Below are 14,742 nucleotides of genomic sequence, written 5' to 3' on the forward strand. Positions count from 1 at the left end.
ATCTGTATAAACATGGAAATATCTGCCTAACTATCTGTATAAACATGGAAATATCCGCACCGCTATCTGCATAAACATGGAAATATCCACACCGCTATCTGTGTAAACATGGAAATGTCTGCACCGCTATCTGTGTAAACATGGAAATATCTCCACCGCCATCTGTGTAAACGTGAAAATATCTACACCGCCATCACTAAAAACATGGAAATATCTACACCGAAATCTGTATGAACATGGAAATACCTAAACCGCTCTCTGCATAAACATGGAAATATCTACACCGCCGTCTCTATAAACTTGGAAATAACTACACCACTAGCTCTATAAACATGGAAATATCTAGACCGCCATCACTATAAACATGTAAATATCTACACCGCTATCTGTATGAACATGGAAATATCTACACCGCTATCTGTAAAACATGGAAATATCTACACCGCTATCTGTATGAACATGGAAATATCTACACCGCTATCTGTATGAACATGGAAATATCTACACCGCTATCTATATGAACATGCAAATATCTACTCAGCTATCTGCATATCAATGGAAATATTTACACCGCTATCTCTATAAACATGGAAATATCTACATTGCTATCTGTATAAACATGGAAATATCTACACCGCCATCTGTATGAACATAGAAATATCTACACCGCCATGTGTATGAACATGGAAATATCTACACTGCCATCTGTATGAACATGGAAATATCTTCACCGCCATCTGTATGAACATGGATATATCTACACCGGCATCTGGATGAACATGGAAATATCTACACCGCTAACTGTATGAACATGGAAATATCTACACCGCAATCTGTGTGAACATGGAAGTATCTACAACGCTATCTGTATGAACATGGAAATATCTACAAGGTTATCTGTATGAACATGGAAATATCTACACCGCTATGTGTATGAACATGGAAATATCTACACCGCTATCTGTATGAACCTGGAAATATCTACACCGCTATGTGTATGAACATGCAAATATCTACACAACTATCTGTATATCAATGGAAATATCCCCACTGATATCTCTATCAACATGGAAATAACTACACAGCTATCTGTAAAAACATGGGAATATCTACACCGCCACCTGTATGAACATGGAAGTATCTACACTGCCATCTGTACGAACATGGAAATATCTACACCGCCATCTGTATGAACGTGTCAATGTCTACACCGCCATCTCTATGAACATGGAAATATCTACACCGCCATCTGTATGAACATGGAAATATCTTCACCGCCATCTCTATGAACATGGAAATATATACACCGCCATCGGTATGAACATGGAAATATCTAAACCGCCCTCTATATAAACATGGAAATATCTACACCACAATCTCTATAAACATGTAAATATCTACACCAGCATCTGTATGGACATGGAAATATCTACACCGCTAACTGTATGAACATGGAAATATCTACACCGCTATCTGTATGAACATGGAAATATCTACACCGTTATCTGTATGAACATGGAAATATCTACACCGCAATCTGTATGAACATGGAAATATCTACACCTCTATCTGTATGAACATGGAAATATCTACACCGCTATCTGTATGAACATGCAAATATCTACACAGCTATATGTATATCAATGGAAATATCTACATTGCTATCTCTATAAACATTGAAATAACTGCACTGCTATCTGTATAAACATGGAAATATCTACACCGCCACCTGTACGAACATGGAAATATCTACACTGCCATCCGTACGAACATGGAAATATCTACACCGCCATCTGTATGAACATGTAAATATCTACACAGCTATCTGTATATCAATGGAAATATTTACACTGCTATCTCTATAAACATGGAAATAACTACACTGCTATCTGTATGAACATGGAAATATCTACACCGCCACCTGTATGAACATGGAAATATCTACACTGCCATCCGTACGAACATGGAAATATCTACACCGCCATCTGTATGAACATGTAAATATCTACACCGCCATCTGTATGAACATGGAAATATCTACACCGCTAACTGTATGAACATGGAAATATCTACACCGCTATCTGTATGAACATGGAAATATCTACACCGCTATCTGTAAAACATGGAAATATCTACACCGCTATCTGTATGAACATGGAAATATCTACACCGCTATCTGTATGAACATGGAAATATCTACACCGTTATCTGTATGAACATGCAAATATCTACACAGCTATCTGCATATCAATGGAAATATCTGCACCGCTATCTCTATAAACATGGAAATATCTACATTGCTATCTGTATAAACATGGAAATAGCTACACCGCCATCTCTATGAACATGGAAATATCTACACCGCCATCTGTATGAACATAGAAATATCCACACCGCCATTTGTATGAACATGGAAATATCTACACCGCCATCTGTATGAACATGGAAATATCTACACCATTAACAGTATGAACATGGAAATATCTACACCGCTATCTGTATGAACATGCAAATATCTACACAGCTATCTGTATATCAATGTAAATATCTAGACTGCTATCTCTATTAACATGGAAATAACTACACTGCTATCTGTATAAACATGGAAATATCTACATCGCCATCTCTATGAACATGGAAATATCTACACCGCCATTTGTATGAACATGGAAATATCTACATCGCCATCTCTATGAACATGGAAATATCTACACCGCCATCTGTACGAACATGGACATATCTACACCGCCATCTGTATTAAGATGGAAATATCTACACCGCTATCTGTATAAACATGGAAATATCTGCCCAACTATCTGTATAAACATGGAAATATCCTCACTGCTATCTGTATAAACATGGAAATATCTCCACCGCCATCTGGGTAAACATGAAAATATCTACACCGCCATCTCTAAAAACATGGAAATATCTACACCGCCATCTGTATGAACATATAAATATCTACACCGCCATCTCTATAAACGTGGAAATATCTACAACGCTATCTGTATGAACTTGGAATTATCAACACTGCTATCTGTAAAATTGAAATTATCTACACCACTATCTCTATAAACATGGAAATATCTTCACCGCTATCTGTATAAACATGGAAATATTTACAACGCCGTCTCTATAAACTTGGAAATAACTACACCACTATCTCTATAAACATGGAAATTTCTAGACCACCATCTCTATAAACATGGAAATATCTACACCACCATCTGTATAAACATGGAAATATCTATACCGCTATCTGCATAAACATGGAAATATCTACACCGTCATCTCTTTGAACATGGAAATATCTACACCGCCATCTGTACGAACATGGAAATATCTACAATGCCATCTGTATGAACACGTAAATATCTACACCGCCATCTGTATGAACATGGAAATATCGTCACCGCTAACTGTATGAACATGGAAATATCTACACCGCTATCTGTATGAACATGGAAAAATCTACACCGTTATCTGTATGAACATGGAAATATCTACACCGCAATCTGTATGAACATGGAAATATCTACACCTCTATCTGTATGAACATGGAAATATCTACACCGCTATCTGTATGAACATGCTAATATCTACACAGCTATGTGTATATCAATGGAAATATCTACACTGCTATCTCTATAAACATGGAAATAACTACACCGCCACCTGTATGAACATGGAAATATCTACACTGTCATCCGTACGAACATGGAAATATCTACACCGCCATCTGTATGAACATGTAAATATCTACACTGCCATCTGTATGAACATGGAAATATCTACACCGCTAACTGTATGAACATGGAAATATCTAAACTGCTATCTGTATGAACATGGAAATATCTACACCGCTATCTGTAAAACATGGAAATATCTACACCGCTATCTGTATGAACATGGAAATATCTACACCGCTATCTGTATGAACATGGAAATATCTACACCGCTATCTGTATGAACATGGAAATACCTACACAGCTATCTGTATATCAATGGAAATATCTACAGCGCTATCTCTATAAACATGGAAATATCTACATTGCTATCTGTATAAACATGGAAATATCAACACCGCCATCTCTATGAACACGGAAATAACTACACCGCCATTTGTATGAACACGGAAATATCTACACCGCCATCTGTATGAACATAGAAATATCTACACCGCCATTTGTATGAACATGGAAATATCTACACCGCCATCTGTATGAACATGGAAATATCTTCACCGCCATCTGTATGAACATGGATATATCTACACCGGCATCTGGATGAACATGGAAATATCTACACCGCTATCTACATGAACATGGAAATATCTACACCGCTAACTGTATGAACATGGAAATATCTACACCGCTATCTGTGTGAACATGGAAATATCTACACCGCTATCTGTATGAACATGGAAATATCTACACCGTTATCTGTATGAACATGGAAATATCTACACCGCTATGTGTATGAACATGGAAATATCTACACCGCTATCAGTATTAACATGGAAATATCTACACCGCTATCTGCAGGAACATGCAAATATCTACACAGCTATCTGTATATCAATGGAAATATCTACACTGCTATCTCTATAAACATGGAAATAACTACACTGCTATCTGTATAAACATGGAAATATCTACACCGCCATCTCTATGAACATGGAAATATCTACACCGCCAATTGTATGAACATGGAAATATCTACACCGCCATCTCTATGAACATGGAAATATCTACACCGCCATGTGTATGAACATGGAAATATCTACACAGCCATCTTTATGAACATGGAAATATCTTCACCGCCATCTGTATGAACACGGATATATCTACACCGTCATCTGGATGAACGTGGAAATATCTACACCGCCATCTGCATGAACAAGGAAATATCTGCACAGCTATCTGCATATACATGGAAATATCCAAACAGATTTCTCTTTAAATATGGAAATAAGTACAGCGCTATCTGTATAAACTTCGAAATATCTACACCGCCATCTGTATGAACATGGAAATATCTACACCGCCATCTGTACGATCATAGACATATCTACACCGCCATCTGTATTAAGATGGAAATATCTACACCGCTATCTGTATAAACATGGAAATCTCTGCCTAACTATCTGTATAAACATGGAAATATCCGCACCGCTATCTGTATAAACATGGAAATATCTACACCGCTATCTGCATAAACATGGAAATATCCACACCGCTATCTGTGTAAACATGGAAATGTCTACACCGCTATCTGTGTAAACATGGAAATATCTACACCGCCATCTGTGTAAACATGAAAATATCTACACCGCCATCTCTAAAAACATGGAAATATCTACACCGCCATCTGTATGAACATGGAAATATCTACACCACCATCTCTATAAACGTGGAAATATCTACACCGCTATCTGTATGAACTTGGAAATATCTACACTGCTATCAGTATAAAATTGAAATTATCTACACAACTATCTCTATAAACATGGAAATATCTACACTGCTATCTGTATAAACATGGAAATATCTACACCGCTATCTGTATAAACATGGAAATACCTTCACCGCTATCTGTATAAACATGGAAATATCTACAACGCTGTCTCTATAAACTAGGAAATAACTACACCACTATCTCTATAAACATGTAAATATCTAGACCGCCATCTCTATAAACATGGAAATATCTACACCGCTATCTGTATGAACATGGAAATATCTACACCGCTATCTGTAAAACATGGAAATATCTACACCGCTATCTGTATGAACATGGAAATATCTACACCGCAATCTGTATGAACATGGAAATATCTACACCTCTATCTGTATGAACATGGAAATATCTACACCGCTATCTGTATGAACATGCAAATATCTACACAGCTATATGTATATCAATGGAAATATCTACATTGCTATCTCTATAAACATTGAAATAACTGCACTGCTATCTGTATAAACATGGAAATATCTACACCGCCACCTGTACGAACATGGAAATATCTACACTGCCATCCGTACGAACATGGAAATATCTACACCGCCATCTGTATGAACATGTAAATATCTACACAGCTATCTGTATATCAATGGAAATATCTACACTGCTATCTCTATAAACATGGAAATAACTACACTGCTATCTGTATGAACATGGAAATATCTACACCGCCACCTGTATGAACATGGAAATATCTACACTGCCATCCGTACGAACATGGAAATATCTACACCGCCATCTGTATGAACATGTAAATATCTACACCGCCATCTGTATGAACATGGAAATATCTACACCGCTATCTGTATGAACTTGGAAATATCTACACTGCTATCAGTATAAAATTGAAATTATCTACACAACTATCTCTATAAACATGGAAATATCTACACTGCTATCTGTATAAACATGGAAATATCTACACCGCTATCTGTATAAACATGGAAATACCTTCACCGCTATCTGTATAAACATGGAAATATCTACAACGCTGTCTCTATAAACTAGGAAATAACTACACCACTATCTCTATAAACATGGAAATATCTAGACCGCCATCTCTATAAACATGGAAATATCTACACCGCTATCTGTATGAACATGGAAATATCTACACCGCTATCTGTAAAACATGGAAATATCTACACCGCTATCTGTATGAACATGGAAATATCTACACCGCAATCTGTATGAACATGGAAATATCTACACCTCTATCTGTATGAACATGGAAATATCTACACCGCTATCTGTATGAACATGCAAATATCTACACAGCTATATGTATATCAATGGAAATATCTACATTGCTATCTCTATAAACATTGAAATAACTGCACTGCTATCTGTATAAACATGGAAATATCTACACCGCCACCTGTACGAACATGGAAATATCTACACTGCCATCCGTACGAACATGGAAATATCTACACCGCCATCTGTATGAACATGTAAATATCTACACAGCTATCTGTATATCAATGGAAATATCTACACTGCTATCTCTATAAACATGGAAATAACTACACTGCTATCTGTATGAACATGGAAATATCTACACCGCCACCTGTATGAACATGGAAATATCTACACAGCCATCCGTACGAACATGGAAATATCTACACCGCCATCTGTATGAACATGTAAATATCTACACCGCCATCTGTATGAACATGGAAATATCTACACCGCTAACTGTATGAACATGGAAATATCTACACCGCTATCTGTATGAACATGGAAATATCTACACCGCTATCTGTAAAACATGGAAATATCTACACCGCTATCTGTATGAACATGGAAATATCTACACCGCTATCTGTATGAACATGGAAATATCTACACCGTTATCTGTATGAACATGCAAATATCTACACAGCTATCTGCATATCAATGGAAATATCTGCACCGCTATCTCTATAAACATGGAAATATCTACATTGCTATCTGTAAAAACATGGAAATAGCTACACCGCCATCTCTATGAACATGGAAATATCTACACCGCCATCTGTATGAACATAGAAATATCCACACCGCCATTTGTATGAACATGGAAATATCTACACCGCCATCTGTATGAACATGGAAATATCTACACCATTAACAGTATGAACATGGAAATATCTACACCGCTATCTGTATGAACATGCAAATATCTACACAGCTATCTGTATATCAATGTAAATATCTACACTGCTATCTCTATTAACATGGAAATAACTACACTGCTATCTGTATAAACATGGAAATATCTACATCGCCATCTCTATGAACATGGAAATATCTACACCGCCATTTGTATGAACATGGAAATATCTACATCGCCATCTCTATGAACATGGAAATATCTACACCGCCATCTGTACGAACATGGACATATCTACACCGCCATCTGTATTAAGATGGAAATATCTACACCGCTATCTGTATAAACATGGAAATATCTGCCCAACTATCTGTATAAACATGGAAATATCCTCACTGCTATCTGTATAAACATGGAAATATCTCCACCGCCATCTGGGTAAACATGAAAATATCTACACCGCCATCTCTAAAAACATGGAAATATCTACACCGCCATCTGTATGAACATGGAAATATCTACACCGCCATCTCTATAAACGTGGAAATATCTACAACGCTATCTGTATGAACTTGGAATTATCTACACTGCTATCTGTATAAAATTGAAATTATCTACACCACTATCTCTATAAACATGGAAATATCTTCACCGCTATCTGTATAAACATGGAAATATCTACAACGCCGTCTCAATAAACTTGGAAATAACTACACCACTATCTCTATAAACATGGAAATTTCTAGACCACCATCTCTATAAACATGGAAATATCTACACCACCATCTGTATAAACATGGAAATATCTATACCGCTATCTGCATAAACATGGAAATATCTACACCGTCATCTCTTTGAACATGGAAATATCTACACCGCCATCTGTACGAACATGGAAATATCTACAATGCCATCTGTATGAACACGTAAATATCTACACCGCCATCTGTATGAACATGGAAATATCGTCACCGCTAACTGTATGAACATGGAAATATCTACACCGCTATCTGTATGAACATGGAAAAATCTACACCGTTATCTGTATGAACATGGAAATATCTACACCGCAATCTGTATGAACATGGAAATATCTACACCTCTATCTGTATGAACATGGAAATATCTACACCGCTATCTGTATGAACATGCTAATATCTACACAGCTATATGTATATCAATGGAAATATCTACACTGCTATCTCTATAAACATGGAAATAACTACACCGCCACCTGTATGAACATGGAAATATCTACACTGTCATCCGTACGAACATGGAAATATCTACACCGCCATCTGTATGAACATGTAAATATCTACACTGCCATCTGTATGAACATGGAAATATCTACACCGCTAACTGTATGAACATGGAAATATCTAAACTGCTATCTGTATGAACATGGAAATATCTACACCGCTATCTGTAAAACATGGAAATATCTACACCGCTATCTGTATGAACATGGAAATATCTACACCGCTATCTGTATGAACATGGAAATATCTACACCGCTATCTGTATGAACATGCAAATACCTACACAGCTATCTGTATATCAATGGAAATATCTACAGCGCTATCTCTATAAACATGGAAATATCTACATTGCTATCTGTATAAACATGGAAATATCAACACCGCCATCTCTATGAACATGGAAATAACTACACCGCCATTTGTATGAACACGGAAATATCTACACCGCCATCTGTATGAACATAGAAATATCTACACCGCCATTTGTATGAACATGGAAATATCTACACCGCCGTCTGTATGAACATGGAAATATCTTCACCGCCATCTGTATGAACATGGATATATCTACACCGGCATCTGGATGAACATGGAAATATCTACACCGCTATCTACATGAACATGGAAATATCTACACCGCTAACTGTATGAACATGGAAATATCTACACCGCTATCTGTGTGAACATGGAAATATCTACACCGCTATCTGTATGAACATGGAAATATCTACACCGTTATCTGTATGAACATGGAAATATCTACACCGCTATGTGTATGAACATGGAAATATCTACACCGCTATCAGTATTAACATGGAAATATCTACACCGCTATCTGCAGGAACATGCAAATATCTACACAGCTATCTGTATATCAATGGAAATATCTTCACTGCTATCTCTATAAACATGGAAATAACTACACTGCTATCTGTATAAACATGGAAATATCTACACCGCCATCTCTATGAACATGGAAATATCTACACCGCCAATTGTATGAACATGGAAATATCTACACCGCCATCTCTATGAACATGGAAATATCTACACCGCCATGTGTATGAACATGGAAATATCTACACAGCCATCTTTATGAACATGGAAATATCTTCACCGACATCTGTATGAACACGGATATAACTACACCGTCATCTGGATGAACGTGGAAATATCTACACCGCCATCTGCATGAACAAGGAAATATCTACACAGCTATCTGCATATACATGGAAATATCCACACAGATTTCTCTTTAAATATGGAAATAAGAACAGCGCTATCTGTATAAACTTCGAAATATCTACACCGCCATCTGTATGAACATGGAAATATCTACACCGCCATCTGTACGATCATAGACATATCTACACCGCCATCTGTATTAAGATGGAAATATCTACACCGCTATCTGTATAAACATGGAAATCTCTGCCTAACTATCTGTATAAACATGGAAATATCCGCACCGCTATCTGTATAAACATGGAAATATCTAAACCGCTATCTGCATAAACATGGAAATATCCACACCGCTATCTGTGTAAACATGGAAATGTCTACACCGCTATCTGTGTAAACATGGAAATATCTACACCGCCATCTGTGTAAACATGAAAATATCTACACCGCCATCTCTAAAAACATGGAAATATCTACACCGCCATCTGTATGAACATGTAAATATCTACACCGCCATCCCTATGAACATGGAAATATCTACACCGCTATCTGTATGAACATGGAAATATCTACACCGCTATCTGTATGAACATGGAAATATCTACACCGCTATCTGTAAAACATGGAAATATCTACACCGCTATCTGTATGAACATGGAAATATCTATACCGCTATCTGTATGAACATGGAAATATCTACACCGCTATCTGTATGAACATGCAAATATCTACACAGCTATCTGTATATCAATGGAAATATCTACACCGCTATCTCTATAAACATGGAAATATCTACATTGCTATCTGTATAAACATGGAAATATCTACACCGCCATCTCTATGAACATGGAAATATCTACACCGCCATTTGTATGAACACGGAAATACCTACACCGCCATCTGTATGAACATAGAAATATCTACACCGCCATTTGTATGAACATGGAAATATCTACACTGCCATCTGTATGAACATGGAAATATCTTCACCGCCATCTGTATGAACATGGATATATCTACACCGGCATCTGGATGAACATGGAAATATCTACACCGCTAACTGTATGAACATGGAAATATCTACACCGCAATCTGTGTGAACATGGAAATATCTACAACACTGTATGAACATGGAAATATCTACAACGTTATCTGTATGAACATGGAAATATCTACACCGCTATGTGTATGAACATGGAAATATCTACACCGCTATCTGTATGAACCTGGAAATATCTACACCGCTATGTGTATGAACATGCAAATATCTACACAACTATCTGTATATCAATGGAAATATCCCCACTGATATCTCTATCAACATGGAAATAACTACACAGCTATCTGTAAAAACATGGGAATATCTACACCGCCACCTGTATGAACATGGAAATATCTACACTGCCATCTGTACGAACATGGAAATATCTACACCGCCATCTGTATGAACGTGTGAATGTCTACACCGCCATCTCTATGAACATGGAAATATCTACACCGCTATCTGTATGAACATGGAAATATCTACACCGCCATCTGTAAAACATGGAAATATCTACACCTCTATCTGTATGAACATGGAAATATCTACACCGCTATCTGTATGAACATGGAAATATCTACACCGTTATCTGTATGAACATGCAAATATCTACACAGCTATCTGCATATCAATGGAAATATCTGCACCGCTATCTCTATAAACATGGAAATATCTACATTGCTATCTGTATAAACATGGAAATAGCTACACCGCCATCTCTATGAACATGGAAATATCTACACCGCCAGCTGTATGAACATAGAAATATCCACACCGCCATTTTTATGAACATGGAAATATCTACACCGCCATCTGTATGAACATGGAAATATCTACACCATTCACAGTATGAACATGGAAATATCTACACCGCTATCTGTATGAACATGCAAATATCTACACAGCTATCTGTATATCAGTGTAAATATCTACACTGCTATCTCTATTAACATGGAAATAACTACACTGCTATCTGTATAAACATGGAAATATCTACATCGCCATCTCTATGAACATGGAAATATCTACACCGCCATTTGTATGAACATGGAAATATCTACATGGCCATCTCTATGAACATGGAAATATCTACACCGCCATCTGTACGAACATGGACATATCTACACCGCCATCTGTATTAAGATGGAAATATCTACACCGCTATCTGTATAAACATGGAAATATCTGCCCAACTATCTGTATAAACATGGAAATATCCTCACTGCTATCTGTATAAACATGGAAATATCTCCACCGCCATCTGGGTAAACATGAAAATATCTACACCGCCATCTCTAAAAACATGGAAATATCTACACCGCCATCTGTATGAACATGGAAATATCTACACCGCCATCTCTATAAACGTGGAAATATCTACAACGCTATCTGTATGAACTTGGAATTATCTACACTGCTATCTGTATAAAATTGAAATTATCTACACCACTATCTCTATAAACATGGAAATATCTTCACCGCTATCTGTATAAACATGGAAATATCTACAACGCCGTCTCTATAAACTTGGAAAAACCTACACCACTATCTCTATAAACATGGAAATTTCTAGACCACCATCTCTATAAACATGGAAATATCTACACCACCATCTGTATAAACATGGAAATATCTATACCGCTATCTGCATAAACATGGAAATATCTACACCGTCATCTCTTTGAACATGGAAATATCTACACCGCCATCTGTACGAACATGGAAATATCTACAATGCCATCTGTATGAACACGTAAATATCTACACCGCCATCTGTATGAACATGGAAATATCGTCACCGCTAACTGTATGAACATGGAAATATCTACACCGCTATCTGTATGAACATGGAAAAATCTACACCGTTATCTGTATGAACATGGAAATATCTACACCGCAATCTGTATGAACATGGAAATATCTACACCTCTATCTGTATGAACATGGAAATATCTACACCGCTATCTGTATGAACATGCTAATATCTACACAGCTATATGTATATCAATGGAAATATCTACACTGCTATCTCTATAAACATGGAAATAACTACACCGCCACCTGTATGAACATGGAAATATCTACACTGTCATCCGTACGAACATGGAAATATCTACACCGCCATCTGTATGAACATGTAAATATCTACACTGCCATCTGTATGAACATGGGAATATCTACACCGCTAACTGTATGAACATGGAAATATCTAAACTGCTATCTGTATGAACATGGAAATATCTACACCGCTATCTGTAAAACATGGAAATATCTACACAGCTATCTGTATGAACATGGAAATATCTACACCGCTATCTGTATGAACATGGAAATATCTACACCGCTATCTGTATGAACATGCAAATACCTACACAGCTATCTGTATATCAATGGAAATATCTACAGCGCTATCTCTATAAACATGGAAATATCTACATTGCAATCTGTATAAACATGGAAATATCAACACCGCCATCTCTATGAACATGGAAATAACTACACCGCCATTTGTATGAACACGGAAATATCTACACCGCCATCTGTATGAACATAGAAATATCTACACCGCCATTTGTATGAACATGGAAATATCTACACCGCCATCTGTATGAACATGGAAATATCTTCACCGCCATCTGTATGAACATGGATATATCTACACCGGCATCTGGATGAACATGGAAATATCTACACCGCTATCTACATGAACATGGAAATATCTACACCGCTAACTGTATGAACATGGAAATATCTACACCGCTATCTGTGTGAACATGGAAATATCTACACCGCTATCTGTATGAACATGGAAATATCTACACCGTTATCTGTATGAACATGGAAATATCTACACCGCTATGTGTATGAACATGGAGATATCTACACCGCTATCAGTATTAACATGGAAATATCTACACCGCTATCTGCAGGAACATGCAAATATCTACACAGCTATCTGTATATCAATGGAAATATCTTCACTGCTATCTCTATAAACATGGAAATAACTACACTGCTATCTGTATAAACATGGAAATATCTACACCGCCATCTCTATGAACATGGAAATATCTACACCGCCAATTGTATGAACATGGAAATATCTACACCGCCATCTCTATGAACATGGAAATATCTACACCGCCATGTGTATGAACATGGAAATATCTACACAGCCATCTTTATGAACATGGAAATATCTTCACCGCCATCTGTATGAACACGGATATATCTACACCGTCATCTGGATGAACGTGGAAATATCTACACCGCCATCTGCATGAACAAGGAAATATCTACACAGCTATCTGCATATACATGGAAATATCCACACAGATTTCTCTTTAAATATGGAAATAAGTACAGCGCTATCTGTATAAACTTCGAAATATCTACACCGCCATCTGTATGAACATGGAAATATCTACACCGCCATCTGTACGATCATAGACATATCTACACCGCCATCTGTATTAAGATGGAAATATCTACACCGCTATCTGTATAAACATGGAAATCTCTGCCTAACTATCTGTATAAACATGGAAATATCCGCACCGCTATCTGTATAAACATGGAAATATCTACACCGCTATCTGCATAAACATGGAAATATCCACACCGCTATCTGT

Source organism: Gorilla gorilla, chromosome 19 (assembly GCF_029281585.2).
Source record: "Gorilla gorilla gorilla isolate KB3781 chromosome 19, NHGRI_mGorGor1-v2.1_pri, whole genome shotgun sequence".
In the NCBI taxonomy this organism is placed as follows: Eukaryota; Metazoa; Chordata; class Mammalia; order Primates; family Hominidae; genus Gorilla; species Gorilla gorilla.